Raw genomic sequence first — 27,677 nt, 5'->3', positions numbered from 1 at the left:
TGGAGAGTGAATCTGTAAAGAGCAACTTCTTCTGTATCATGTCCCGTTTGAAATCCACACAGATGTATGTAGGGGAGCTATTTCAAAGCAAAAGCCTGAAGACAATACAAAAGAACTTCTGCTTTCTACAAGTCTTCTGCCTACTCATGATGGACCAATTTATGAAGCTGACAAAATCTTACCATTAAAATGTGAAGACCATGAAAGTGTAAAGTGTAATACCCAGCTAGACAAAATGACTCCTTTAGCTCTGACTATCTGGTTTAACAACTGTAGCAAGACTGTACACAAATTTTCAGAAATATACTTACTGTATATTCCTCTCCATTAAGGGCTGGTGATGCAGCCCATACCCTGGCAGCAATGAGGTGACATCCAGAAACTGTGATATCTTGAGAACTGCAGGTTCAGCTTCTCGGGTGATAAACTGTCTGTAAATGTAGCGATAGAAATTGATGGTCATATTTCATGGGAAAACAAATCCTCGCTTACCTGTTAGCTTCCCAGTGTGTGAAAACTGGTTTCAGTGTATTGTTTTAGAGAAGCTGTGCTCTTATGTATTGGTGTAAGATGGCATCAAGTGACCCCAAACAAACTTGAGTTAAAGTACACGGGGAGATAATGAATCAGTCAGGCAATTAAGCATAAGCTTAATGTTAAGTGTGCAATGTAATTTTGTTAGAGTGAATTCAGTGGTATTATTTGCATGTTTAAAGTTAAGCACCAAACTTATCTGTTGTACTATATCAAGGCCTAATAGCTTGTGCACTTACTTACAAATTTAAGATGCTTAATGTGTTTACTCTGGACTCTTCCTGTTGTGCATCAGAAATTGCTGCCCGCAGCCAAGTGGGGTAACACAAGCCTACAGCAGCAGTGGAACCCAGCTCTTCCTAAGCCAGGGGCAGAGGGACAGCAAGGAGCTGAATGTGGACAGGGAAAATGTACAAGGTGAGTCTTCAGCAGCTCATGAACAGCAGGTCGGGTTTTCTAGAGCCCTCAAGCAAACATCACTCGTTTTGACATTAGCCCGAAGGGCGGCAGAGTTAGGCCACTGCTGAAGGCTTCTGAAAATATTTGCTCATCAGGTTGGGAATAGTAAGAGGAACATTATGGTTTCTATGCAGCTGTCCGAGACAGAAGAGCTGAGCGCTGTTCTTTGCTCACTTGTGGATGTACTAACTACATTTGTGCAAGTCCTCTCACCTCATCGCTAGTCTGAGGACAGCTCTGTTTTGCTCTCACGGCTCATTTCCTCAGTATGTGCAAAGGCAATGGACCCCAAGACCTAGAGACATGAAACCTCTATGTAAGAGGGGCATGTGAGCTGGGCCACCCCACCTGGCTCCATCTTGGTGTGTATGGAAGGGAGGTCTGGGGAGATTTAGGCAATAAACCCGTATTCCCACCCACTAACAACCAAAAAATAAATGTTCCTGAGTGATGTACTCACCACCTTCTATTCTCACTGAAGTAAATAGTTCCTTTGGGACTACTTTCATGTGTCTTTAGGGAATGTAACCAAATTATACCACATGAGAGCTGGTAATTTTAATGTTATGCTGTAAGGGAAAAGTTATAAACATAACAGGAAAGACTGGATGTTTTCCATTCATATTTTTAGAAAGGTTGCTTCTCATCTGTACACATTAGTTTTTCAGCATCTCTGGCAAGATTTAAATGAATTATTTAACTGGAATTGAAAAGCAAGTCTTGCTTTTCAATTAAGGCAATAAAAGCTGTTGTTTCTTTTTTTAACATTCTTAGAATATTACCATAGAAGATAAAGATCAAAACTAGATCCAAGAGGCAATAAGGCTAACAAAATACCCAGTCTCTAACCTCATGGGCAGGAGATAGATTATTTTAAAGAAATGACTGGCTATCATCAGAAGTATGGTCAGTAGAGTCTGATGAATCCATGAGGTTTTAATTGGAAGCATTTCCACGTTGTGTCAGTCTCTGTGAAGGGGAGCGCAGGGCGTGTGGAGCCAGGAGCGGCGCGGGGGACCATGTGAACAAGCCGCTGCTGCAAGAACCCTGCCAAGTTTTGTGCAAAACGTGGGGAAAAGCTGCGAATGGGCCTTGTGTAGAAAGATTGGCTTGAAATTTCAGTTTCTTGTCCTCTGTAAGTGGGAAATCTGTAAAATATGGTGAGTCAGAACGCAGCAGGAGATTTTTGGTTCAGAAACCAAAACTGGCCTGGGAGAAGCACTTGGACAGTTGGGTGAGCTCTGCTCCTGTGGTTGGGGTTTGGCCAGTTTGAAGCCAGGAATGTTTTTACAAGCTAAAGTGACCCCTTTCAGGGCAGCAAACACATGCTGCTGTGTGTGAGAGGTGGTAGCACCCACTCCTGGCTCCACAGAGCTGAAAATCCCTGTTCCTTGGGTGAGGCATGGGTGGGATCTACTTGCTGGAAGAGTCAATCATCTGAATTGTAGAGCAGGGAAATTTCTATGCCCACACCCACCCCCTCAAAAACCTCTCTCCAATATTTCCATGTTTCCCCTTTTGCTATTAAAATGAGATTTTCTCCTGCAACTGAACAGTAAATGTTTCATAAACAGCTCCTCTGTCTGCAAGTGGACCTTGAAAATTGATTATTTTTTGTTTGTTTCTTTTAGTCTCCAAATGTTTCTGCCATTATAAGGCAGGCAGTTATTTTGCTAGGAAGGAATGTGAAGAATTAGAAAAGTTGAAAGCGATTAAGGCTTTGTCTTTTAAGACAGGGCCATTCACAAAGCCTGGCATTCAGCCTGCTCAGAGCGAGCATCATAAGACACCCTGAAGCCTTGAAATCCCTCAGTTTTAAACCCCATGGAGTGGCTTTTGCATTATCAGGGAAGAGACGATATTGCGGAGACTATTTTCTTCATATTTTAAAGGTCTGTGAGTTAATATTTATTCTAAGTAGATGTTTATTTTTGGATACTTTTATTGTTTCTAGGAAGGCCACAGAGAGTTCAATGTTATGGAGAAATGGTTACTTTGTATTTATGGTTAAAGAAAAAAGAAGAAAAAAGAAAGTGCTAAACAATCCTGCCCCAGTTCTTTACTTAAGGAGACAATGTACTTTCCACCCATGCACAGGCAGTGCTTTACAGGCTGTATAATAAAACGCTGTTCCAGATATTGTCTAAATAGAAACAGATTTAACCCTGCTGTTGTGACTTGCATTGCTGGGTAATGAAAGTTTTCAATCTGGTTTTACTTTGGTTTATGCTCGCTGGAGAACTGCACATCCGCAAACCCCTGCCTTATGCACAGAGACCTGTGGTTGCTGTGCCATCTGTTTGTATATAAAAGGTGAGCATCCCCAAAACAAAAAAAACCCATAGGGTTTGGCCTTTTCTGATAGGTAACGAATCATAATGCAGCCCTCAAAGTGGTATTTCCTGCAAAGACCTCAGATCATAGAACAGAACCGTGTGGTTGCAAATGAGACTTGAAGGTGCTCATGACAATAAGGTGGTGGTGCCTATTGCTTCATTTCATGATGAGAGGTCTGAAACCCAAGAATTTCTAACCCTAAAACTCTTTGAGGGTGAGTCAAACCATTTACCTATGCAGTCATCCACTAATGGCATACTCAAAACTGCTGAAAAGGCTCTTTAATTTAAGTTGGCTTTGAAAATTGCCCATTGCTGTGTTACCTAAAGCAACCTCCAAGTGTTTCTCCATAGGGGAAAAGACCTGTGATAAGAGATAGTCCCTGAAGATCTGAGAACAAAAGATGGGCTGCAGCATATGCATATCAGGAAATGGTCCATTACTCATTAATTGCTCCATTTCCGTACACCAACGGGGGTCACCCTGTCACTGAGGACCAGAGAGATTATAACAATAATATAAATACTGCTTTATTTACAATTTTACAAGAAAACAACTTTCCATGGTTATTAACAGAGATTGTTTTTTTTTAAAGTTTCCACAAATAAAACACTCTCGGAGGACAGTAGGAAGTTTGTAATTTGAAGCATTTTGCAGTGGGACTAAAGGCGTATTTCCATATGTCACAGAGCCGCGTCCAGCTGTTGGGGCATGAACTAAGGGCTAGGAGGAACCAGATTCTCCTCTTTGCTCCCCTGCAGTTTTCCTGTATGACCTTGAACAAATTACTGAGTTTCACTGCCTGCGTGTACAGACAACACACTATTATACTCCCTTTTGTACTCCATGATACTCCCTTTTATACTCTAAGTAAGTATTTTATATCCAGAAAAGCCACCCTTGTTCAGGTTCCCTTAGCTCCTGTGCCAGCTACCTGCTGACTGTGGCCTGTGCAATTACCTGCTTCAGTCCCCAGGCTGGTGCTGGGGGAGGATGGAGGGAGGGTACCAGTGCTGGGCTGCCTGGCAGCGTGTGCCCTGCCTGGCTGGGGCTGCCTGGGGCTTGCTGGGACTGGGGTCACGGTGGTTTTCCCATCTGCAGATCAGAGGTAACAGGATTCACCTACTGCATGAGAAACTGTGTGTGGGTAAATACAAGTGACACTAAGGGCAGGTGTTATTACCATAATGTGTGTCTTACAAGTGCTTGAGGTAGTCACTATAACAACATGCCCTACAACTTGTGTCCACTTGGACTGCTCTGTCTCTGTAATCGCAGAGCAAGAATGGGCAGGTATGACTCTGATTCTTATCGTCTAGGATTAAAACACAGCAATCACCCCAGCCCACCTCTTAGTATTCATTTTACTTATTAAAGCTTCCCAGCAAGTCTCTGCAGTGATGTTATCTGCTAAATTGTGTGAGGTTTCTGATCATTAAGTGGATTGGTCTTCAAAGAGCTAAATGAAAATGAGCAATAAATATCAGTGTTACTTAGGTCATATAGTGCAAAATGACAAGGAGACTGAAAGACCTTCTGGCAACTGTAGAATAAACAAATATGAAATAGGTTCACTAAAGCTTCTTGTGGGTTTTTATAAAGTTTCTCAATACTTTTAATTATTTTTAAAAGTAAGTTAAAATGGAGAAGCAGACTTGATCTTAAGGAGCAGGAACTCCTGAAAACCCTGGCTTTTTTGTTCTATGGCTGTGACCTAAGTTATGTACTTTTACTCCTGCACTAACTTTCTTCTCTGCAGAAGAGACGTTGTAATATTCATATATGCGCTGGAGAAGGTGTCATTATTATGGCCATTTCTCCAGTGCTTTGCACATAGACAGATGCATTTAAGCAGGTGAGCCTCCCGCTGGTGGGTGTAAACATGAGCTTGAAGTTTTGCACCTGCAGTTGTATTTCCTGTATAAAACTGAGCACTTGTACCAGTAACAACCTGACTGCAGAGGTAAATGAGGCAGCAGTGGTTGCAGTAACTTCTGCTTGTATCTGTGTTTTCATTCACTTGGAAAAATAACCAGCCGCAGCAGTTGCCAGGGCAGATTGTATCCTCAACCAAATACTGTGAAAATCTTCCACATAAAGCACTGCAAGTAATATTAAACAACTGCATGATTTCCTAGTATTTTAAGGACTTATTTTTACTCAGTGAAAAAAAGTAATGGAAAAAAAATCAAAATGCTGCAACTTCTTATATCTTAATTACTCTTTTTAGTCGCTTTCATGTGGTGTAAAATTATGACAGCAGCCACTGTGAGCGGTGACTTTCTCCTTAAGCAGTGTAACCCTGTGAATACTGCTGTGGTGATGCCACACAGTCCTCCTTTATAACATAAGTGAGCAACTTCCATAGCAAGAGCTCTGTGAGCCTGAGATGTCCATGCACGCTCCAGAAAACCAGGGACAAAATACTCACCCCACCACAAACCCACTCACCCTGTTCTCAAAGGCTGGAGTTTGCTCTAGCCAGGAGAAAGATTTTCCTTGTCCCTTCACCAGCTTTACTCCTTCTGGAGAAGCAAGGTTTGAGAGGGGTACAATGGAGAATTTATCTTGTAATAAAAATACCAAAACTTGACTGTAATCATTCCTTTGGCTCTTTTGAGGTCTTAGCTGTTGGCATCTCTTTTGTGGTGACTGAAGCACTCTGAGTTAGAAGTGGGACCAAAAAGAAGGAGGAGATTCCATCCAAACAGAGTTGAAAGATGGAGGCAAACAAAGAGAAATGGAAGGAAGAGTCAACTTTTTAAACAGAAAAGAAAGAAGTCTATAACCTAAAAACCCCACAAGCCTGAAGGTAACAGTCATTTCCTATTTCTGCGAAGACTGTTGGGGTTTCTCTAAAGGAAGTGGGGGGTGGGGTGAGGACAGTTCCTGGTATTTTCCTCAGCTTAGAAAGCAGAGAAAAGTCATCAGGCTTCCTGTGTGACTAAAAAGAAGTGTTATGGAAAGTGTGAACTCTACTGTAGTACCATCACTGTATGGTGTATGGTGAGGGCTAAGGTACCATGACGATGGCTGTAAAGCAGACAAGAAATCTTTACTCATATTTGACCCCACAGTGCTGTTGCCTGTGTATAAGGGAAAAATTCTACTTGGATGCTAAAATGATTCAGAGAAGGGCTAAAAGTGCCTTGTCTCCATTCTTCCTGCTGCTCAGGACCACCTGAGTCCTTTACACCTCAGGAGGGTGCAGTCCTCTGCAGCAGGACACCTTCCAAACACATCTGGACAATGGCATACACCTGCCATGTGGTGACTTAGACAAATACACCTGAAAGCTTTCTCCACCTTGGTGAAATGTTTATTCACAAAAGGTGCCAGCAACAAAAGAGTCAATATCAGATCACTGGAGAAGACCCATTAATTGCTTTCAGAAGATCTTCAAACAGGACTCAGAAACAAAACAAACTAGTGTAAGGTAACTGTAAAGTTTATAGTTCAAAATTAAATTATGCAGTACTTGTTAAACATAATATTTTAAATTTCTGTGGAAGCATCATAAAGCTTTTAAATTATAACTGTGATCAAGCATGATGTGAAATACTATGGCTCCCGTTCTACAGATAGGTAAATCAGGCACAACGCAGAGAAGTGAAAGCTAGAACGTGTTTCCTAGGTACGGGTGTGAGGATGCACGTCGCCCGGTTCCTCATGCTATTGATGTCTGTCTCCTGTCTCCCTTTCCCTGGTGCATACAGAGATTATCCATCTGCACAGCAAAGGCTGGGGGGCCAACTACAGAGGTTTTAGTTGCTCTTACAGGATCAGATCTCTAGTGACTTGGGCAAGGACACAGAACCAAGTAGCGGCGTTAGGATGAATGCCAATGGGTTCTGCTCCCATTTTCCAGTTAATAGGTATTCAGCTGAGGAGGGCAGTTCTGTACAGGGAAAAATTCATTATATAAGTATGTACTGAGGTGAAGCAACACAGAGTGAAGATTAGAAGAAAGAAAATTCTGGTTTCAGGTCTCAGCTCCTAAAGTATGAGATTCTAAAGCTGAAATGGTTTGACTTGCGCTGGAGCCTGATGTGCAGGGCCCATATTTTTAAAGATGTCATTTTACATTTGTTGTACTGGTTAGGATTTACATGCACTTCTATGAAATCTGGGCCATAAATGTTGATTTTAAACAAAGACATTTCCATAGGATCTTTATTGTCTGTGTAGTGGTAAAGTGCTATGAATAATTTTTCCCAGGTGCTTAAACAGGTGGTGTCTTCAAGGGAAGCAGGGCTTCTTTCATGTTCCCTATAATTTGTGCTGTCTTAAGCCTTCATTGTCAATGTCTTGGGTGAACATTTATGGCTGTTTGAAATGTGCCTTCCCCACAAAGATGCTGGATACCCAACTCCACAATTGGAGTGTAAGTGTTAGTTATTTATTTACAGGGAAGGAAATAACACAGTGGCTCTATTTGCTACTCCTAAATTTATTTTCCTTTCTTTTGTGCAGTGTAAAAATGTTAGTCATCTCCAATGGCCCTTGGAAATAAGCTTTCCAAATATATTCTCATACTCTGTATAGATTCACTGATGACACTCCAGCAGTTCAGCAAGAGGAAATCTGAAATAGTGGCACTAAACGACAAGGAAAAAAATCTCTGGGGAGAAAACTGTCCATAAAAATCTGAGAATGATTATGGAGTATTGGGAAATGGTGCCAGTGCTGGACTGCATACTCATTGAGCCCTGATTCCTCAGACATCATTGATTAAAGGCGGATGGAAAAGTGCCATGCAAAAGAGCAGACTCATGGGCTTCAGCTTCTGTTTCCATCTGCTTTTGGGCTGTAAGTTCAAACCTGTGTGACGAAATTGGGATTTTTCATTTTGCACTTAGGGCCCAAGCAAAACTGGCTGGACTGAGAAGAGGCTGTATCGCCACCGTTAACACGGGATGCTAGTGAAGCTGTGCTGCCTTCGTTAGGAGCTTATGATCAGAGGCGGGAAGCAAGCTGTGGCAGGCAGGTTTGAAAATGTGGATTGATATGACAGCAAGTTTCCATTTCCTCATTCAGTTTTTTAAAAAGCCGTAATACTTGCTTTCCTAAGAAGCATGTGTCATGGACTTGGATTTATCAGCATTTTTAAAAGCAATGGATGTGTGTGCTTGCTGAGATCCATCAATTATGAGGGCATATATAAGCTGTATAAACATTTCCATGTGGTTTTGGGGTCTCCCTCAGTGATGTCCTATGTCCACCCTGTTCATGCTCATTTATTCTGACACAGAGAATCCTCCATGACTGATGACACTGCAAAAGTGAGTGATTGACCTTTCCCTGGTGGATATGTGCAGAGATTATCCATCTGCACAGAAAAAGGGAAGGGGGAACTGCACGTAGATTTTAGGGGGATGCTTGAAGGAGTTAGTACTGTGACACTTCAAGACACTGGTTATTCAGCCAAAGAGCTCAAAGAAATAAAAAGCAGAAATACGGTACTATATGAAAATATCACCTCTGCTTCTCCAGCCACATGTAGATCAATCCTAGGATAATACTATATATATATTAAAAATACATATATAAAAATACATATATATTTATGTGTGTATATATGTGTATATAAACCTTTTTCTATTAAAGAAAAAAGCTGTGATTAGGGCATGTAAGCTGAAGCAAACTACTGAGTATCTACTTCGTTCAAAAAAAATCTGAAATACTTTTTTCTTCTTCGTCCTCGTGATTTTTCCAGCCATATGGATTTGCCAGTTCACTGCATCATTGCGTGTTTATAACACAGCATTTCTTCAGCAGCTGTCGCCATCTCATAATGCCGTAGTACATCTTGTATGCTGAGTTGCAGGCCGCAATACGATAGAAAACAGCTTACACTTAAAGAAAAAAGACCCTCTCTTGACATCCATTTGGACACTGGTTGTGGGCTTTAGAGAACGCAGGGAGAGCACTAGCAGCTCTCTCAATTATATCCAGTGTTCCAGCTATGTGTCAGGGCTGCTAATTCACCACCAGTGCTTGACACTTAGCACAATACAGTTTAGGGTACATTTGCCAGAGACATGGTCCTTTTTTGCCTTTGCTAACCTTGACGCACGAGTTGGCTACTGGGCTGTAGCCTGGGAGCCTGGCTTGCTAATGGGTGTTTTCAGACTAGGAAAAAGATGGGTGAAAACAGAATAGGCGCATCTGCAAACAAAAGCTGTGTGCAAATTTTGGATATTTCAATGAACTGGATTAACATTGCCCTCGGTCTGGCTGTAATGATATGTTCTCTGCAGGGTTACAGCTGAGATACCAAAACATTAATTAGTGTGTGATCTTCTTCCCTGGCCAAAAGATAAAGAATCTGTAAGAACTGCCCTAAAATAATGATGTGTGGAAGGGGTAGAGAAGTATTGAGACTGTCTTCTGCTATTCCCATTATCTTCCTTGCCTGGCAGCCCTCAGATGTGGCTGAGAACTGGGGAAATTGCTCTGTGGACTCTCTTGTCATGTCATCACTCGCTGCATGCCCACTTTGGGCCAGAACGCAGGATTTGCTGAGCACGTGGCATCTGTTCATCAGATCGTGTGAGAGCATGTGTGGGTGTTGGGTCACAGGGAAAGGAGTCTCTTGCCCTATTTCTCATGTAATCACAGAAAGCTTGAGTTTGGTTGTGTTGGGGCTGCCCTAGCTAAAAGCTTGCTCACATAGGTTGTATTTGATGCAGATGTTCAGTCTGTGGTACTTCTTCAGATGTTTTGCTGGTGTGACTTTCAGCTTGTGCTTATCATTTGACCATCACCAGAACAGGAAGAAAAGTGTGGCTTTTTTTTTTTTCTTCTTTTTCTTTCTAATGAATATTATGACATGATAGCTTGAATTATCAAAGTATCTTATAACATGTTGCAGATGGTGGTTTCATGATGTAACATCCCTTCATAGAAAATAAAACACATACCTGGTAGTTAGGTTGAACGTGATCAGATAGCACAAGATCACAAACTGGTGTTGCTAGCTCCTCTCACGTGAGCCTGCTTGGTGAGATTTTACAAAAACCAAAAGCAACTAGGAAATATTTCCTATTGGAGTCAGTCATTAGCAGAGGAAGAGCAATTGTACAGTACTAAGGTTATCCAGCAGTAGAAAGAACATCCTAATCCCAGACATGAGAGACAGGATGTCCATTAGGAACGGTAGCCACTGATCAATAGTCTAATTTAGCACAGAAAGGTTTTATTGCTTTGGGAGCTGGAAGGAGAAGAGGGAGGTATTGCAGTGTCTTCAGTTCTAGTCCTGCCTCTGCCGCTGATGCACCCCAAAGAAACACGGGCTGACTCCGCTGCTTTTCCACAGCCATAGGATCAAGCAATAATTTTAAACTAGCAGACCATTATGTATTTTGAATGTACATTTGATTATGTATGGGGCAGCACAAAGGAGGAAAATCCATTTCTGACAATGTCAGGAGTAAGCTGACATTTTTCTGCAGTTCATTTCGGATCAAATCCAGCAAATTTCTAGGCCATCAGCAAAGAAAATAATTATGAATGTATTTTTTCAGACATTTGGTGCCTTTTTCAATTTCTTTATTTTTTGGTAATAAAAAAATATAGAGATAAAATTCCAAAGCAGAACTTAAAAAAAATTATTTTCTACAAATATGCAAATATTTTCTACAGGGTATTTTTGATGTTTTCAGAACACCTCTGTCCACCATTGCCCTCCCATGCTTCTCAGAAATGAGATTTCAAACTGTGAGCGGGTGAAGTGCATCACCTTCAATTGTGAACTCGGCTGCCAAAGGTTTTTCTAACCAGATGAAGGGGTAAAAGTTACTATTATTGCGTGAACTAGCTAATTAGGAGTGAGCATTACCAGCAAAAACTTTATGTGCTGGAATTTATATAAGGGTCAGGTAATCACATGAGTCGGAGTGCTGGCACACCGCGGCTCTCGCTCCTGCTCTGCCACCTCTGAGGGATCGCTTCCAGTGTAAAGCTCGGGGAGGGCATGTCTAACTTAACACAGGGAAAGCAATAAAATGGTGGTAGGAAAGCCTAATAGATTTTCAAGGAGATTGAGCAGGAGCCACGGAAGGTAGCAGTGAGGTGTAGAAAGCAAAAGTACACCAGGCCTCATTTAATTATCTTTTTCACACTGCATTAATCATCACAAAACCAGGATTATGCCTATTTTTACATCAGTGTTGGAGGGTAATACAAATGTCATTTTGTGCACTGCCTGTCATTAGCAGCTGTTAAATTAAAGGTTTGAAAAGCAAAATAATGAAGGCAGGCTGCTCCCTTGACCTATTTTTCACCAACAACTTTTTCCCCTTTGACCTTTGAGTCTGAATTTCCCTTATCAAATCATCGTCTGATTTCCTATGACTGTTCTCGCTTTCCCCAGCTCCCACAGCCACCCTGGTATTTGTTGTTCCCATGACCTCTCTTTTCAGCTGTCTTATTTTATGTGCTGGTTTGACATTCAGTCATTTTTTTTCTTCCTCCAGCATCCATAACTCCTTGCTCTCCAGTAATCTTCCTCCTTCTCCAGCTGCTCTTCCAGCAGCTCTGCTGGTGCCTCCTGTGACCTTGGGCTCTGTCGGGACTCGGCTCAAACCTTGGCCCACCAGCTCTCAGTTACCATGGCCCAAGCCTCCATCCCAGCCTGGTCCATACCTTATGCCTTCTCCCTGCTGAGGTCTATAGAGCTTGTAGATTTAAAAGATACCTAATGTGTCCAGTCCTGCTTTTGTCTCTGTTTCTGTTTACTATTTTTCCTGTTCTTCTCTCTGACTTCCTCACTCTCTTTTGCTGTCCTGGTTTCCTCCTTTTTGCCTCTACCCTGAAATAATTTAAATAACTCCATTTTTTGCTATGGTCTCCATCCAGATGTGGCCATCATCTGACATTTCAAAAAGACAGACACGAACAAATTTGGCTAGCTATATGCTGGTTTAATGATGTGGGTTCCTTTCTCGCCCCCACAAGGGCAATAAATGAGTTATTAAGTTAAATATACCTGTTACTGTGCTTGCATAATTATTCTTCCTACACTCAGAGAGGTAGAGCTTCTGTATTACATTTAAGAGTAGCAATTGTCTCAATGATGGCTCAGGCTGACTGCTGCAGTTTTTAGTGTTCTTAAAAGATTGACCTTGTACTTCACCAGGAATTCCTTTGGTCTGAATTTATGGGAGGGGGTTGAAAAAAATAAGTGCATGATGTCTTCTCAGGTGGAATTTTTTCCTAATCTTTTCAGCTTCTTATACTCATGTATAATTATGAACACCAACATATAGCTCACCTTTTTCCTGCACACACCTGTGATTGCTCTGTATTATCTCTGGCTTGGAGGTACAGTGGTGTGAGCATTGCAAAGCTAGGCAAAATTGCAGGCTGCTATATAAGATGCTGTGTTTTTCATGGGGGTGAAATAGTAGCACATAAGTCTGAAATCCAGTCTATGACAGTTCACAGTGATTTAAGGATACGAGATGAATCAGATCAGTCACAGCTCCGATTTTGGAGGAATGCGCAGGAATGTATCTTCTCACATTAACATCCCCTGACTGTGATCAGTCTTTATCACCCATACCTCGACCTGAACGATGGACAATTGACTGCATCTGTTTCTACTTTACTAATTTGATCTACCTCAGAAAACTACTCTTGCAGGAACTTTAAAGATGAAAAATAGCACCAATTATATTCTCTAATACAATTGATTTCCGAGTACCCATGTGTACATTTCTGATTCTGTACAATTCTACTGCCAACCCCATAAGAAGGGATTTTATGATGATCTGAAAACCTTCTTTCTGAAGACTGTGCATAAGCACACTGCAAAGCCATATATATAGGCAGATACTCCAGAACTGTTGGTAAGAATAAATAAGAGTAACTGTATGCAGATCTAAAATTTTACCCATTTGTACAACAATGGGTCAAATAAATGTGGCAAAACCTCTTTTTTGGTTCTGTTTTTGTGTGCCACCATGTGCAACCTTGGTTGCAGTTGGCACTGAAGGCAAATCTGCTCTTCTGCTACTTCACCCACAGCAAAGGCATTGGGAGGTAGCTGAGACCTTTCACGGGAAAAAAAAAGGCTGTGTTCATACAATATCTAATAATACAGTGTAAAAGACAGCACATTATAAAATTAACCAAAGCAGATATGTTTTCATGCCATTGAAAAGTCACCTCTGGAACTCACTGACACATTAGCATAGCCTTAGTTGGGGATAGTTACATGGGTTTGTATTATCATACTAAAGTTTATAATTCAGGATTTTAAAAAGGACATAAACCTTGCTGTTCTATTGAGGAAGCCACTATCTGGTTAGGCTCCGAAGAAATGCCTGTGCAAGTAGGGTATTCCATCAACTCAGTGCAGCAGGTATTTTTCATGTTGCTCCAGAGAAGGGTGGGAGGATCTAGTAACTGATGAAGACAGGATACCAGACAAGATGGAGCATTGGCTTGATTCCATATGATAATTTCAGTGTAATTGTTTTGCCTTTAGGCTGCTGTATCTGATTAGACCAGTCTCTAGCTGATCCAAGGTTAGGAGAATGCAAAACCACTTAGTGTTGTGCTAAACACAGTGCAGCCAGAGCAAATAATCTGGGTCAGGTATCCATGCAGATCTGCAGATACAGGCCTGCATGCAGTTGTGCATGAGGAACATAACATACAGTAGCTGCAAATCTGGGAGGAGAATTAGTAATTTGCTGAGATAAAAGTTGTGACCTCTACAGGAGGCTGGGTAATCATATAAATAAATATAAAAGTCCATTTTAGAGCAGCGTTCTTTTAATACTAATTGGATGCAAAAATCTTATCACATTAGTAACCTTCATACCTTTATAATAAGTCTTTTATTGTATTAGCCAGCTTGGTTTTCACTAATATGATACGAAAGACTTGCTAATATATTAGGAAAGTCACTAACACTATTAATTTACTAGATAAATTACTTCTCTATCTTGGAACTTTAAATGAAATGGAATTCACTAATCCTAATTGGTTTGCCTTCTACCAGAATTATTTCCCATTAGTTCAGCATGTTTTCTTTTTTCATACTTGAACAGAAGAGATTTCTTAAACTCAGAGCCTTGGGGTACAGTATATGGGTTTATTAATTATCAGGTATTCATTCAAGGGGGTTAATTAAGCAATAACTTTCCATTGACTGGAATATACAAAGGAATAAAAGGCTTGACTTATCCTGCTGATTAAAGCACTGCGGCCATTGTGTCATCATTTTGCTCCATTTGGTTGTGGAGGAATAAAGATTTTTCCACTATTTACCATAACTGGCTGAGAGCTCGAAGACCCCGTTCTTTGCGTGCAGGAACTTTGTTGGTTTGTTGATTTTTGTCCTTTTTTCCTCTCTCCCGGTCTCTGCCTGGTGACGAGTGCTGTGACCTTTCCGCGCAGCTGTGGACCTTGGTGCTGTTATCCATGTGTTTGTCACCTGAAGACTTGAGAACTGCAATGCAGTAAAGGGAGCTAAATCCCCTGGGAGATGAGGAGCCGGTGCTGAAGGCAAGCATCCTGCTGAGTACGCAGGGTGTCTCGCTGTAAGCACCGATGCTGAGGAATTGGTACTTGGCTGCCTATTGGCTTCCAGGCAGAGTTTATGGTGTTGGCTTTGATGTTTGGGCCTAATTCAAACCTCTTTGGAATCAGTGGAAAGACTCGCCATGTACTTCAATTGATTTTGGATCAGGCCCAGCAGTCTCTGAATAGCTTGTCTATGTGAGAGACACCTTCTCTTAGGGGATATTGCCTCATCGTTTGAGAGGAGCAGCATGTCAGCTGGAACATCTTACTTTGGGGAAGGAGAACGAGCTGCTCCCAAGTGAAGACTTGAGACCTTGCAAGGGCTACTTCGGTCTAGGGCTTGTCCTGCGGGGACATGAATCTGTTGGCCTTTAGGGCGTACCTTTGAGAAGTGGATCCTTTGAGGGCATAAATTAATATATTAGAATAGGTGGAAAAGAAAGGGGGTTTTCCTGGAGCTTCCGTAGGTCTGACTGAACTCCATTTTCTGTAACAGCCTCCCCAGGGCTGTGGCAATCTGTTTTAATTAGAGCAGCCTCCGAGCATCTCTCGATTATGCTGAGGAATGGGACTTCACTGAGAATTTAGCTGACCCAAGCTGTGGGAGCGCAAAGGCCATCGTTGCGCAGGCCTCCCACGTACCCTCATTTGCACTGTGCGAGTCTTCAGCCCGAGCCAGCTCTCTGCCGACCGGGCTCTGGAATCCATTTATAAAAGAAGCTTGTGGTTGTGTCTGTTTGTTGGTAAATGCATATTATACACTAGCTGGAGCTGGCTGGCTGGCTGAAACTGCCGCTCGCAATCAGCCGCGCATCACTGAGTCAGCGCATCCCAAAGCCTGAGCACATCTCTGCCCAGGGGAAGCAGGGCTGGGTCCCCACCGCGCCCGGGAAGGTGGGGCCTCCGGGTACCCGCGCAGGAGCCCACTCGTCCCAGGCAGAGAAGGAGAAGGAGGTGGAGCTGCAAGCTGGAAAAGTGTGTGATATTAAAGTGACTGCTGAGTTTATTCTCCAACAAGCGTTAGCATGCTTTTCTCGCTTGATTGTTTTGGTGATTGTGGTAAAGTGCAGGTGTTATGCAATGGCAGGACTGGTAACACTGGCCACTGCCAACTGTGGTGCCAGGAATCATTTATAAGCTTCCCAGCAATGAACTCTGTCAGCACATGCTCCACCTCCTGTTACCACTGCAGGCATCACCGTTAAGCCAAGCTGTGTCATGGGTAAGACACCCTTTCCACCAGTGAGGACCATACCAGTCTTCTGGTAGGAGGGCTTCTTGCCCCCTTGAAACCTCTGTGCTGTGCCCACGCCATCCTCTGCTAACTCTTGCAAACTAGCTCTGCAGCTCAGCCAGAGAGGCTGAAATTGCAGCACCGCCTTACCAAGGGGGACATTTTGGTAAAATGAAAAGATTTCGAAATCTCAACAAGAAAGGCTGTAAGATTGCCTTGAGTGTTTGAAATAATGTATGTATGCATATATCTAGGTATACCTGTATAACTACATGAGCCAAATGACTTGCTTTGGCTTGCTTATCATTCTAAGACATAAAACAGGTAATCTAGCTTTATTTGACACCTACGATAATCATACAAGAAAATGAGAGGCTCTGTAATGGAGGTCTATAAACAGGTCTTGCAGGTCATTCGCATAACCTGGCTCTGCACGCCAGGGCTCTATGGAAACGTGGCTATAAACACTGTGTTGGATCAAGAGCTTCTCTACTGACAGAAACGATGTACGCTAAAGCTGTACAAAACTGAATAAGTCTCAGAAAATGATTCACTCTCGTAATTAATTTTCCATTTTGGTTGGTGGAATGCCCTTAGGTGGCTGCAGTGGGCTCGGATTTCTTCTTTCTGGGCAGAGTTCACCTTTGCACAAGGACTGGGAAACTCTCCTCTCCCACCCTCCGTGCACTGAGGAGCCCAGGCAGGATCCTTTAAGGGAATATTTTCCTCTACCCAAATCATTCTGAATCACACTAATTTCTTAAGGCACAGTCACATGTGGCTCAGAGGCTTATTTAATTGCCAGTGCAGTGGTATGCTGGGAAGCTTGTAGCCTTGTTTTGTTAAGCAATGCCCCTTTCCCACCACACAGAAAGTATCCCCAAGTGCATTACTGCAGTCTTCTGTCACGACAGCCCCCCGTAAAGCAACTGTACGTGTGACCAGTCCTTCTTGCAAAGGGTGCAGCGTTCTCCGGGTTCATTTCCCGGTTGTCTTTGTGCTAGGACTCTTCGTGCGCCAGGTGAATCAAGCACTCATAAAATAAGGCAGAGCCGGCGAGCAGAGTCGGGCATGCATTTCCTAACCATGCAGGATTCAAATACCCGTGGTCTGCCATCTTGTACCAGTACAGCTGGAGCAAACGCATGCTGCAATGTGAACGTTTGCACACTGTCAAGTTTGTGTGGTCGCTGAAGTTCAGTAGAAACGTTTTGCTTGCTTTCTTTTTAGTAATAACAAATTGAAGGCTCTGCTCCAGCCATTTCTTCCATGATTTACAACTACATCCTTAGGCACAGTTTTCCCACTGAAATCCTTTACTCTGATCAGGAGACAGGACGAAAGGAGTGGAAGGAGTCCCCATGTCATGCCCCAGGCCATCCCAGGGAGGGGATAGGCAATCCTGTGCCTTATCTCTCCCAGCTCTCCCCCTACGATATGTTTGGAGAAATGACTAAGCTGGGGAGAGGAGCTGGAGCAACACGAGGTAGGTGTGTAGGAGGTTGCCAGTGGGGTTGTTCCAGCTTACGCTGGGAGTCACCTTGACCCAGTGTTACAAAGGAAACATAAAACTAAATTTCTTCTTTCCATTCCTGCCCCACAAACTGCATAGCATAAAATGTATCACTTTCTTATTTTCAAATAGCATTTCTATATGTATTCTTAATGTAACTGAAACCCAAACCTTCAATTTACTACTCTCTGGACACTCACACTTAGAAATGTCTGTTATATCATTGTCTGTTTAGAGGTGGTGTTAAGTTCTAGGTGGAAAGGAAAGGTGTGGTGCTGGGAACTGTATCTTTCCCAAAAGGAACACCAGTCGTCTTCTTTTCAGGACAGCAGTGTGTAAGGTCTCCCCTGATCTGGGTGTAGGGGGACAGCAGTGCAATGAGAGGGCATGGTCCATTTTACTCTATCCTACCAGGCAGAAGCTACAATTTGGCTGCTTCTGCCATTGTGCCTGCATTAATCAGTGATTTGACTGTTTTCCCCCTTCCAGTATTTTCCAGATAAACATCAGTTTAAAACCCAAAATGCAGCCCACTAATAAATCATGGTTATTTTGTTCTATCAGGCTTTCATCTGGCTAAGCCTTAAATTTCCGCTGCCCTGAGGAAGACTTAGATTAGGGTGCTCCATATGGTGCCAGAGAGGGAAGAAAGTTTATGTAGCTGGGGGTTTTTAGCAAACCATCAGAAGCTTCAGGGTTTCACTTGACTCCTGAGAAAAGTTGCCAGCAGAAGAGTAGGTTCTCCTAGTCAGATTGGCAGAAAAATTACTGACACTTCTGAGAAGCCAGGTAGGGACAGGAGTTTTGACCCAGTGAGATTTTTAAAGTCAAGCTTCCCATTAAAGCCATGTGAAGTCAATGGAGATATTTCCATTGATTTAAAAAGGCTTTGAGGTGTATCATATATCCCATAGGGTAAAAATCTCACAAGCTTTTCAAAACCTGAGTTAGGTGGATTTGGGCAGCAAGTCTGTGTTAAAGGGGAAGGGCACATTCACTCCCTTTCCCTCTGAGGAGGAGAGAAGGTGCAGAATCTGCACCTGTTGTTTTATCTACAGCATGATGTGGCCCCAGAGCAGCCACTGCCCATTGCAGGGAGCTATGAGGGATGTGCCACCCATCCAGCCCTTGTCCCTCATGAGGTCTCACCAGCACTGAGCAGGTTGTGCTGCAGTGGAGCAATCAGGAGTCACTAATGCCTTGGAGCCCATCGTGATCCATGCAACACAGGGATGGAGGTTACAGCTTCTTGGGTCTCTGTCTCCCCTCCACCAGGTGGGAAAACAGCTCTTTTGTGGAAGGCTGAAGGATGGGAGCCGACCAGCGTTAGCATGCACAGCTTGTGGAGGCCTATGCCTTCAGGCAGGAATTCAACAAGATGGTTGCCTTGAAACTGGAAGAAATTGCTCCCAAAGTGCTCTGTGGTGGAATGTAAGGTTTCGTATCTAACGTCCAGAACCTGCACTCAACTGCGCTTGGGAGAAGCCGTCTGTTTAACTCTGGGTACTGTCAGCAGGGCCAGGATTTCAACTCCCATAATTAGCAGCTAACGTCAGGACTTCAGTGTGCCAGGCAGCAAAGGGGTCCCTTCTCCAAACATCTGCCCCCAGCACCCTACTCGGAGGAGAAAAATATGAGCACAGGGAATTAAAGTGACAGCCCCCGTGATCTGGCATATGTCACTGCCTCTGAGGCTGATTTAACTGGGCAGCAGGTAGGAAAGACAAATATTCACTAGAGGAGCTGGAGAAAATGGAGGCAAGGCAGAATGAGATAAAACCTATTAGAGAGAGTGTTTTACAGTGCAATTCCTTGGGGGGGCTGGGAAGGAAGAAGAAAGCTCACCATAAATGGAAAAAGGCTTGAACTATAATTAATTTACCTTGTCTGAGCTTTTTACCACATTTCTACTGTATTTCCATGCATGAGAAAAAAATGCACCAAAACTCACATGTTCTGTATTTTTTAAGTACACAACAGATAACTGTCTCACAACAGATTAGCATGGTAGTATATTTGCTCTGTATATGTAAGGGCTTGTGATGGGCTTGGACTTCAGATGAAATAATCAACCCAGACTGAAAGGGCATTTATTGGAAAGGCAGTATGAGAAAAGATGCTGCTGCTGTCTGAACTGCCTGACTCCTGCAAATTAACAACGTAAAGGAGAGGTCTTCTTGGAAATCTATAGGCAAGAGGCTAAGCTCCACTGCTTGCACTTAGCCAAATGGGCATCAGGAGCGGTGAAGGCAGCTCCCCTCCCAAAGCTGCTGGTCACTCAAAGTCAATCCGGGCTGTGACAATCAACCCAGGTTCTCTCTAGCCCATACCTTGCCAAAAAGAGGCTGGGAAATCAGACTATATTTAACATTTCTAGTACCAGCTGTAGTAGATTCCAGCTCAGTTGCCTGTGCAGGTTCTGCAGGTAAACGTATGCCTGTACCAAATGTAATAGGTGCCTCTCACAGTGGTGTCAGCAGCAGAAAAGACAGTGAAAGATTTGATCAGCCTGAAGCCAGAACTCACATAATCACATTTGCTGTGTAGATCTAAAGCAGATAAAAATGACAGGATTCCAGTGAAGGTCTGAACTGTCCCTACGTTCAAGGATGCTTGGATTAGGGGCTGGAGTCTGCTAGGAAATTGAGGCTAAATTTTGCACTTTCCCCTTTGTAGTGTTGACTATACAGAAAAAAAAAAAGAAATATATGGAAGGAAGCAAAGTGTATATATACTTCTGCAGCCTAAGAGCTGGTTTCAGTACTGCATACTTTTATGTAGAACTCAATAAAATGCATTTTCAAACATAATTACAGATACAGCAATGTTCTCCAATAATGGATTATATAAAGCCTGTTATGAAATGCATTCATATCAAGTTCTTGGCAAATTATGCTACCTGCTGTAACCAGGTGTTATAAAACCAATTATGGGTATGTAGGAATTACCGACACAATGTACATAACCCTTAAATAAAATACAATTTCAGGTGGTCGTAAAACATGCTTTAGAGGGTGGTGGAGTTATTTCGAACATGCTGGAGCCAGCAGCACAGGAGGGGATGCTGTTCTTGGGGAAAGCATGGTGATAAATGGGGCTTCCATGAGTGTCAGCTGACTCTTGGCTCAAGGCCTACAGGTTGATCCAGCTGTCTTTATGTGCCACAACATTTTGTCCTGTTTTGTAGTCCTGTAAATTCCCATCAAAATATGTAGCACTTTGCTCGCCTAAGTAATGAATGAAAAATAATTAAGACCCTAGTCCTGAATTAATATCAAGCATTTATGATGTTGCTTCCATTTGCTGGATTCCCACGTGAAGGCTTTCTCCGAAGCCTTTTCAGTTGAGTGGAAATTTACTATTGAATGGGGCAACCTCTGGATAATGTCTTGGTTTAATTTTGTCAGATTATTTCTTTAGGGCAGAAGGGATGTTATTCTGAGTTATTAGATTGTGTATTTTGCTGTGTCATGAGAAAAACAAATGGATTTCTTATTCTACTTCCTCATCACTAAAAACAACCTTTAGTAAAAGATAAGCAGAACCAGTACAGATAAAAAGGAAGCCCCTTCCCTTTTCTCCCTGCAGTGAACCTTTACCCAAAGTCTCTTTTTTTGTATGGTTCCTGTTGTTGTTCATATATTTCCTAGTTCTGCCTAGGACAGGGAGCGCAATCACAACCACACGGGTTCCCATCATCTTGTTTCTTTGCTATTCAGAAAAATCTTCTCCAGCCCAGTTTTTGTAACAACGGATGTTTGAGAAAGCAAATAGTGCATGGACCATGGCTACCACAACAGCGAACCCCAGTTCCAGCTTAAGCATGCAGCTGCAGACACATATCCCTCAATATATTAGATAAAACTTTTTTGAGAATGAAGTGCACCATATAGCATGCCCAAAGCCCGGCTCTCTGGATCGAGGGACCTGGCTGCAGTTGAGTGAGATGACCTTTCAAGCTGTTTTCCTGCATATTTTTCCTATTAAATCCAAGTAGATTATGGTGTATAACCACTCTTATGTAGACATGAGATTGGGATGCAGCTGGGACAAATACTCAAACACAGAATCTTAGATTTATTTCATAAAAGCAGCTACACTGATAATTTACAAGTACATCTTTCCTCCAAGGACCTCAAAGCACTTCACAAATATTGTTGGAAGCTCAAAATGTTCTTGCACTTGGGTAAACTTGGTCTTAGAGACGTTAAGTGATTTATTCAAGGTTTCCCACTATATCAGAGGTAGAAGTAGGAAGTGAAACAAGCGCATGACTGGAAATGACATCCTTTAACCTTGGGAGGTGCTACTGTGTGCAAATAGAGGCCTGACCCTGCTATCCTCACTCACGTGAGCAGTGTCTCTGAAATTAATGGAATGACTGGTGTGAGAAAAGGACTGCAATATTGGCCTCTTTAGGCCTTTCTCTGTGAAGTGCTTAATATTTCCCAAGAGGAACTGTTTGGCTTCACCTCGTACCAATGTGTCTTATAGCAACAACAACAGCAACAGAGATCTCAATTTCATTTTTTTCCTCTAGAACACTGAAGTCAAGATCCAGGGCAAGAGCTCTCTCTGGGTAGGCGCTGAGCCACGGGGACCTGAAGACACTTGGTGTTTCTTGGAAATGGGCTAACTTCTCTGCTCTTCTCCCTCATAGGGAAAGAAGAGATTTTGGGTCACAATATGGACCTACACATTTCTCAGATGGTAAAAACCATAGTCCATATTCCTTCTTAGCAAAAGTTTGGCTCTACCCCAACTTCAGCAATCACAAAGACTAATATGTAAGAAAGACTGCATTAAAAAATATAGTGCAAAAATATGTCTTTAATAAAAGGAAACGAGAATTCCAAAATTCTTTCTTCTTTCTCTGCAGAAAAAAAAGGTTTCTAGCTACAAGACACTTTTTGCCTATTTAAGTCTCTGTGCTTCTTATTCCGCTTCTTTAGCAGGCTTGAAATGAATGAAGAGGTAGAAGATGAGAGAGTGGCATAGGTAGCAAATTATGTAAGTTATATAAATGCACGGCAATAGCAAGCAGATTTCAATGCTAATGCGGACGGCAGAGATTTCTGCCGTTAAGGAAGAAAGGAGGGAACCTGCAGCATCTGGGGAGAAATCGGCTGACTGAACTCCAGCGCCTGTTCCAGCCTGCAGAGATGGGAGACTGCCACAGCCGGGGAAAGTGGAAGCGACTCCTGAAACCTGCAGAGGTGACAGTTCCCTGAAGCTTGAACTTCGGCAATAAAGGGAAAGAGATCATTAACTGCGAGCGAGGAGAGTTTGTGGATGAAAGAAGAAAAAAGAAAAAAAAAACCTCTTTAACTCTGGAGTTTTTAAAAGTGCCCTTGTTTGTTTTCTTGGCAGAGGAGCGGAGCATTTGGCACCCATCCTTGGAAGGTGGCCCAACTGTACAAGCGCTGGGGTTGGCCCTTTGCACGCTGTTGCTAAGCGGATGGCCCAATAGCCGGCGGGGCCCCCCAAACCCCACCCCGCGCTCCGGCCGGAGCCAGGCTCCAGCCCGCCTCTGTTAAAAGCCTCTCTTCTCCCACTTGCTAATAATAATAATTTAAAAAAAAAAAAAAAAAAAGCCAAAGAAGTGCCGAGTTTATGCAAGCAAACCCGACCCAGCTCCTGCCAAGAGCTCAGCAGAGAGTAGCTGGGGAGCACCAGCCCGTGCCCGGCTCCCACTGCGGAGCCCCGCGGGGATGGACAGGCTCAGCGCTGGGCTCCTGCCTGACTCCTTCTACTCGCCCTCCCGCTCTGCTCCCACAGCCTCAAGGTATAGGGCAGAAACGAAGTTTTTTTCTCCCCCCACTCCTTTTTTTTCTTTTTTAATAACTTTATCAACTCCAAACCCCAGAATGATTTGTGCATTTCATACTCTGTGCATTTACTCTCAGTTAGAATTTGGATCCTTTCCATCTCTCAGTTAAAAACTCTTTTTTTCTTTTTTTTTTCCTTTCCCCCCCAGTTTTTTGTGGTTTTTCACAAAAGGGCATTGTTAACTCTTTCACCACCCGTTTGGGAAGGGCTGTTTTGGCTCAGCTGTTAGAGGCATTTTTGGAAGAGCAGAATAAAGTGCTGGGTTCCAAAAATGCAGGCTGAAAAAAGACGAGTAGCAATGGAAAAGATTTACATTGAAACTGCTACTGTAGGATAACCTGAGCTAGAAGAGCAGAGCGCTTATTATTTATTTACAAGAGCCTTGAGCGGTTCTACAAGGCACTAGATGAGGCTTTTCCAAGCTGGTGCTCAAAAGCATTGGTATAGAGGGGAGAAGGGGACAGGTTTGGTAAAAGCATGGGAGAAGGTGGCTGTCCCGGCTGCCCCACGTGGGCAGGGGAGCCAGGCCACCTCGTGCTGCTGCCGGGCAGGACTGACACCCCTCCCCGGTTCAGTGTGTGCACAAAGCCTTGCTTTTGTGTGCAGAATGGGGATAGCTGTGCTTTTTTGCTACCTAACTATAAAAGAAAAGCAAAAGGTGCACTTTTCCACTGAGGCTGTGTTAACTGTGGTGTCACGCTTGCCTGTGGGTAAACAGGAGGTCCTCGACATGCTGGGGATGCACATAGAGCATGGGAAGACCTGGGGAAATTCACTGGGAGTTGTAAAAAGTGGAGGATTAATTTTCCCTATTGTCTGCAGAGATGAGAGCCTGGAAAGTTGACATCTGTCATTTAAACCCTTTTTTCCTCTTCCTCAACAGTTGCAGCTGCAGAAAGCGGGTATCGTCTCACTCCCATGGGGAGGCTGACCCGGGTGCGCATGTGTACGCTCCCGCTGCTCGCAAGAGCTTTCCCAGCTGAAGTCCTTGAGCTTTGAGTGAATGCTAGAAACAGAGATGACTTAAATATTTGGCACCAGCTATGATAAGTTATCTTTTTCTTTTAAAAAATAACATGTTATGCAAGCAGGTCTTCTTATATTTATGGGTACTATTTCTTTCTGTAGATGATAAAATAATCTTGTTGGAACCAATAGGAATGTAAATTTAACATTTCTTGCTGTATGTAAATTAAATGACACAACATTTCTCGTATAAGTTCTAAAAGCACATGAAAAAAAACCCCTTCCTATGTTTGAATATTTTCCATTTTTAGTCTTTGAAAAGAATACTTTTATAGTGGTTCAAACAAGTGTGTATTTTTCCAGCATCCTCCCCAGTACGATTGCTGTTCTTAGATATTTGTATGCACATTTGTATGTATGTTTGTTGTGCCTCTTAGTTCAGTTTTGTAGAACAAATGGAGAAAACGAAAATATAGATTTTTAACCACAACAAGATTCCCTGCAGACAGGATTTTTTTTGTACTGCTATAGAAATACAGCAGCTCAGAGGAAGAGCACAGCATGTAATTCTACGTACATCACAGCCCTTTTTTTTATTACTCTTACCACACCAGCTGAACGGAGAATTACAAAAACTACGTCCCTGATTCTGTAAAGATTTTAAAAAGAGGCTTAACTTTAGGCATACAGGTAACTTCAAAGGGAATTAACTGAAAATAGAAGATGTGAGTAGTTCATGACAGACAGATGCATTAGAGAGAATGATCTACACAAAACTTGATCCAGAAATTCTGGAATTACGTTAATTGACTTTGGTGAGCTAAACAAAAGCTCACTGGAAATTATGTTCAGAAGTTAAACCCAAGACTTTTACAAAATAAAACCCAGTGTAATGGATATTCATATTATTGCGTATCCTCTGACTTTTCTGTAGGCAAAGGGTGAAATCCCGGCACTGCGGAAGGGAGTGGGAGTATTGCCATTGATTTTACTGATGCCAGAATTTTGCCCAGAACACTTACACTTCCTCTGGCTCTGAGGTTTTTTTTATTAACTCTGACATCGTTTTCTGCATCCATGCTGTCACATTTCATGGGGTGCAAAAGCATTTTAAAATTAACAACAGACTTGAGCTGCAGAGCACGGCTCATTGATCAAACCTCTGAATCCATCTCGACAAAGTTTGATTAGATGTTTGATTCAAGCCTACCGTATAGACACATCTCTTTGTACGTTCACAATTTTGTTGGCACACCTGTTGTGGCCCAGTTGGGAAATTTTGTGCATGTAGCAAATCCTGGGCTAGTGGGGCAAACTAAGCATCGATTTTGTTTCACCACGTCGGAGCAAGCTATGTCAACTACTGCACGTCACTTTGTGATCATGCTAAACCCACTCCGACAAAAAGCCACCTCAGCAAGCTGTCATTTTAATGTTTTATCCATTTTCTTTTTGTGTACGTTTGCTCTACATTTCAGTGAAGCCTCATCTCTCCTGCCCACCGCCATAGGCTACGAGTCTGCAGCAAAACTCAGTCTCAAACATGTCACATATAATGAAGCAGGAAAATTCCACCCAAAACGTTCTGATCGCTGGCTTTCGTACTGAAATCCCCTCCTGGTCAGAAAGAGAAGAGGACGAGCGAGACAGGGGTAGGTGACACCTGTACAGGGGCAATACTAGGCCTCTTGCAGCCAAAAGCATTATCCTGGTTGTTTGCTGTGGGACGTGGGACTCGGGACACCATCCACATGCGGTGGCTGCAGTGGGAACCCCTATGTGCCTCACTACCACAGCCACGTGTGGGATGCCTGTGTCCATTTATCACTTCTAACTAAACTAAACAGCTATATTGTAATACTGTAAATTAGAGGCCTTCTATATCATAATTTTAAAGCACTTAAGCTTGTGTTATCTTTTAGCTCTTTATTCATCTAACTAGTTAAGATTTTGAAGACCTAATCTAGTTCTCATTAAGACAAAGAGAATCCTTTTCTCTGTGAAGTGTTATACCTCTGGAAGCCAAAACCTTTAGTGTCTGCCTTAGACACTTATATCTTACAGGCATTAACAGCTCAACCTATAGATTTTTGTCCATCAGTGGGGAAGTTTTATTCTTATCCCCATTTTACAGGATGAAATCTCTTATTCAGTGAAGTATGTGAGCATGTGCCAGTTTCAACAGAGCTGGTGGAATCTTTCCAGGATAGACTAACTTTGCCAAAAGTGCAATTTGAAGTGGAAAACTATTCGCAAATTCAGGTTGAATGTAATGAAGAGTTTTGTCAGAAACAAAATCAGGGGAATTTCTTTTCCCAGGAAAGTTTAAATGTTTCATTTCAGTATTTTCAAAATAAGCTATGTCATTTTGACCTTTCTTAAACTACTAACTTTTCAAAGTTAACCTTTTTTGTTCATTATTATTTTGAAAGTAATACGATAAATAGCGTATTAGACTTCTCAGTAAGAGAGTGAATTGTCACGGCTTTTAAGTTTCATTTTGATGTTTTGAAATGGAGGGATTTTTCAGCTAGAACTGTTTGTTGTTTAGATTTTGGGTTAAATATGAAAACTTCCATTCAAGATCAATCAAGGCAATCTGAGTTGATCCAAAATGAAACTTTGGGGAGGGCTTTTATGACTGTTCCACCAACACATTGTGTGTTTTGGGTTCAACCTCACCTGAATCATTTTTTCAGTTTGCCGTTCAGCCACCAGACTGAACGGAACACGTTCGTACAGCTCTGACTCCAACAGCTTAACAGCCCTATTGTTTTCGGTTGACTCCTGTGAAACTACCTGTGCTGGGACCCAGCCACGTGGCTTTGAGGCTCCCTGAACTGATGCCTAAACAAACTCTAGGAAGTCAAACAGGGTGACGGGCAGAGCCCGGTGCAGAGCCCTGGCGTCCTGGCTGGCCCCTTTGCTGCTCTGAGTTCAAGACCCTTTTTCTCCTTCAGGTATGCTGAGCTCTCTACAACACATCTGGCTTAAGAAGAAAGGATGGGAGCTGAAAGGGCAGTTATTTTCTTTGCAGCTTTTCAATGCTTGTGACCCAAATTGGGGAAGTGTGTAAGGTGGGCAGCAAAGGAAAGAAATGCCTGGGTGATTTGAAAGTTAGATCTGGGCTTAAATTTTCAGTGGTTCTTATATTAGCCTAAAATGTTCTTCTCCCTCTTATGAACATAACTTCCTTTAAATAAATACCCAGATAGATAGCTTCTGTTAGATACTAAGAGCTTTCCCATCTTCTGTTAATCACTCCTTCTA

This window comes from Nyctibius grandis, chromosome 12 (assembly GCF_013368605.1).
Source record: "Nyctibius grandis isolate bNycGra1 chromosome 12, bNycGra1.pri, whole genome shotgun sequence".
In the NCBI taxonomy this organism is placed as follows: domain Eukaryota; kingdom Metazoa; phylum Chordata; class Aves; order Nyctibiiformes; family Nyctibiidae; genus Nyctibius; species Nyctibius grandis.
The sequence above is the reverse complement of the archived record's forward strand: the minus strand, read 5'-3'. Positions refer to the sequence as shown.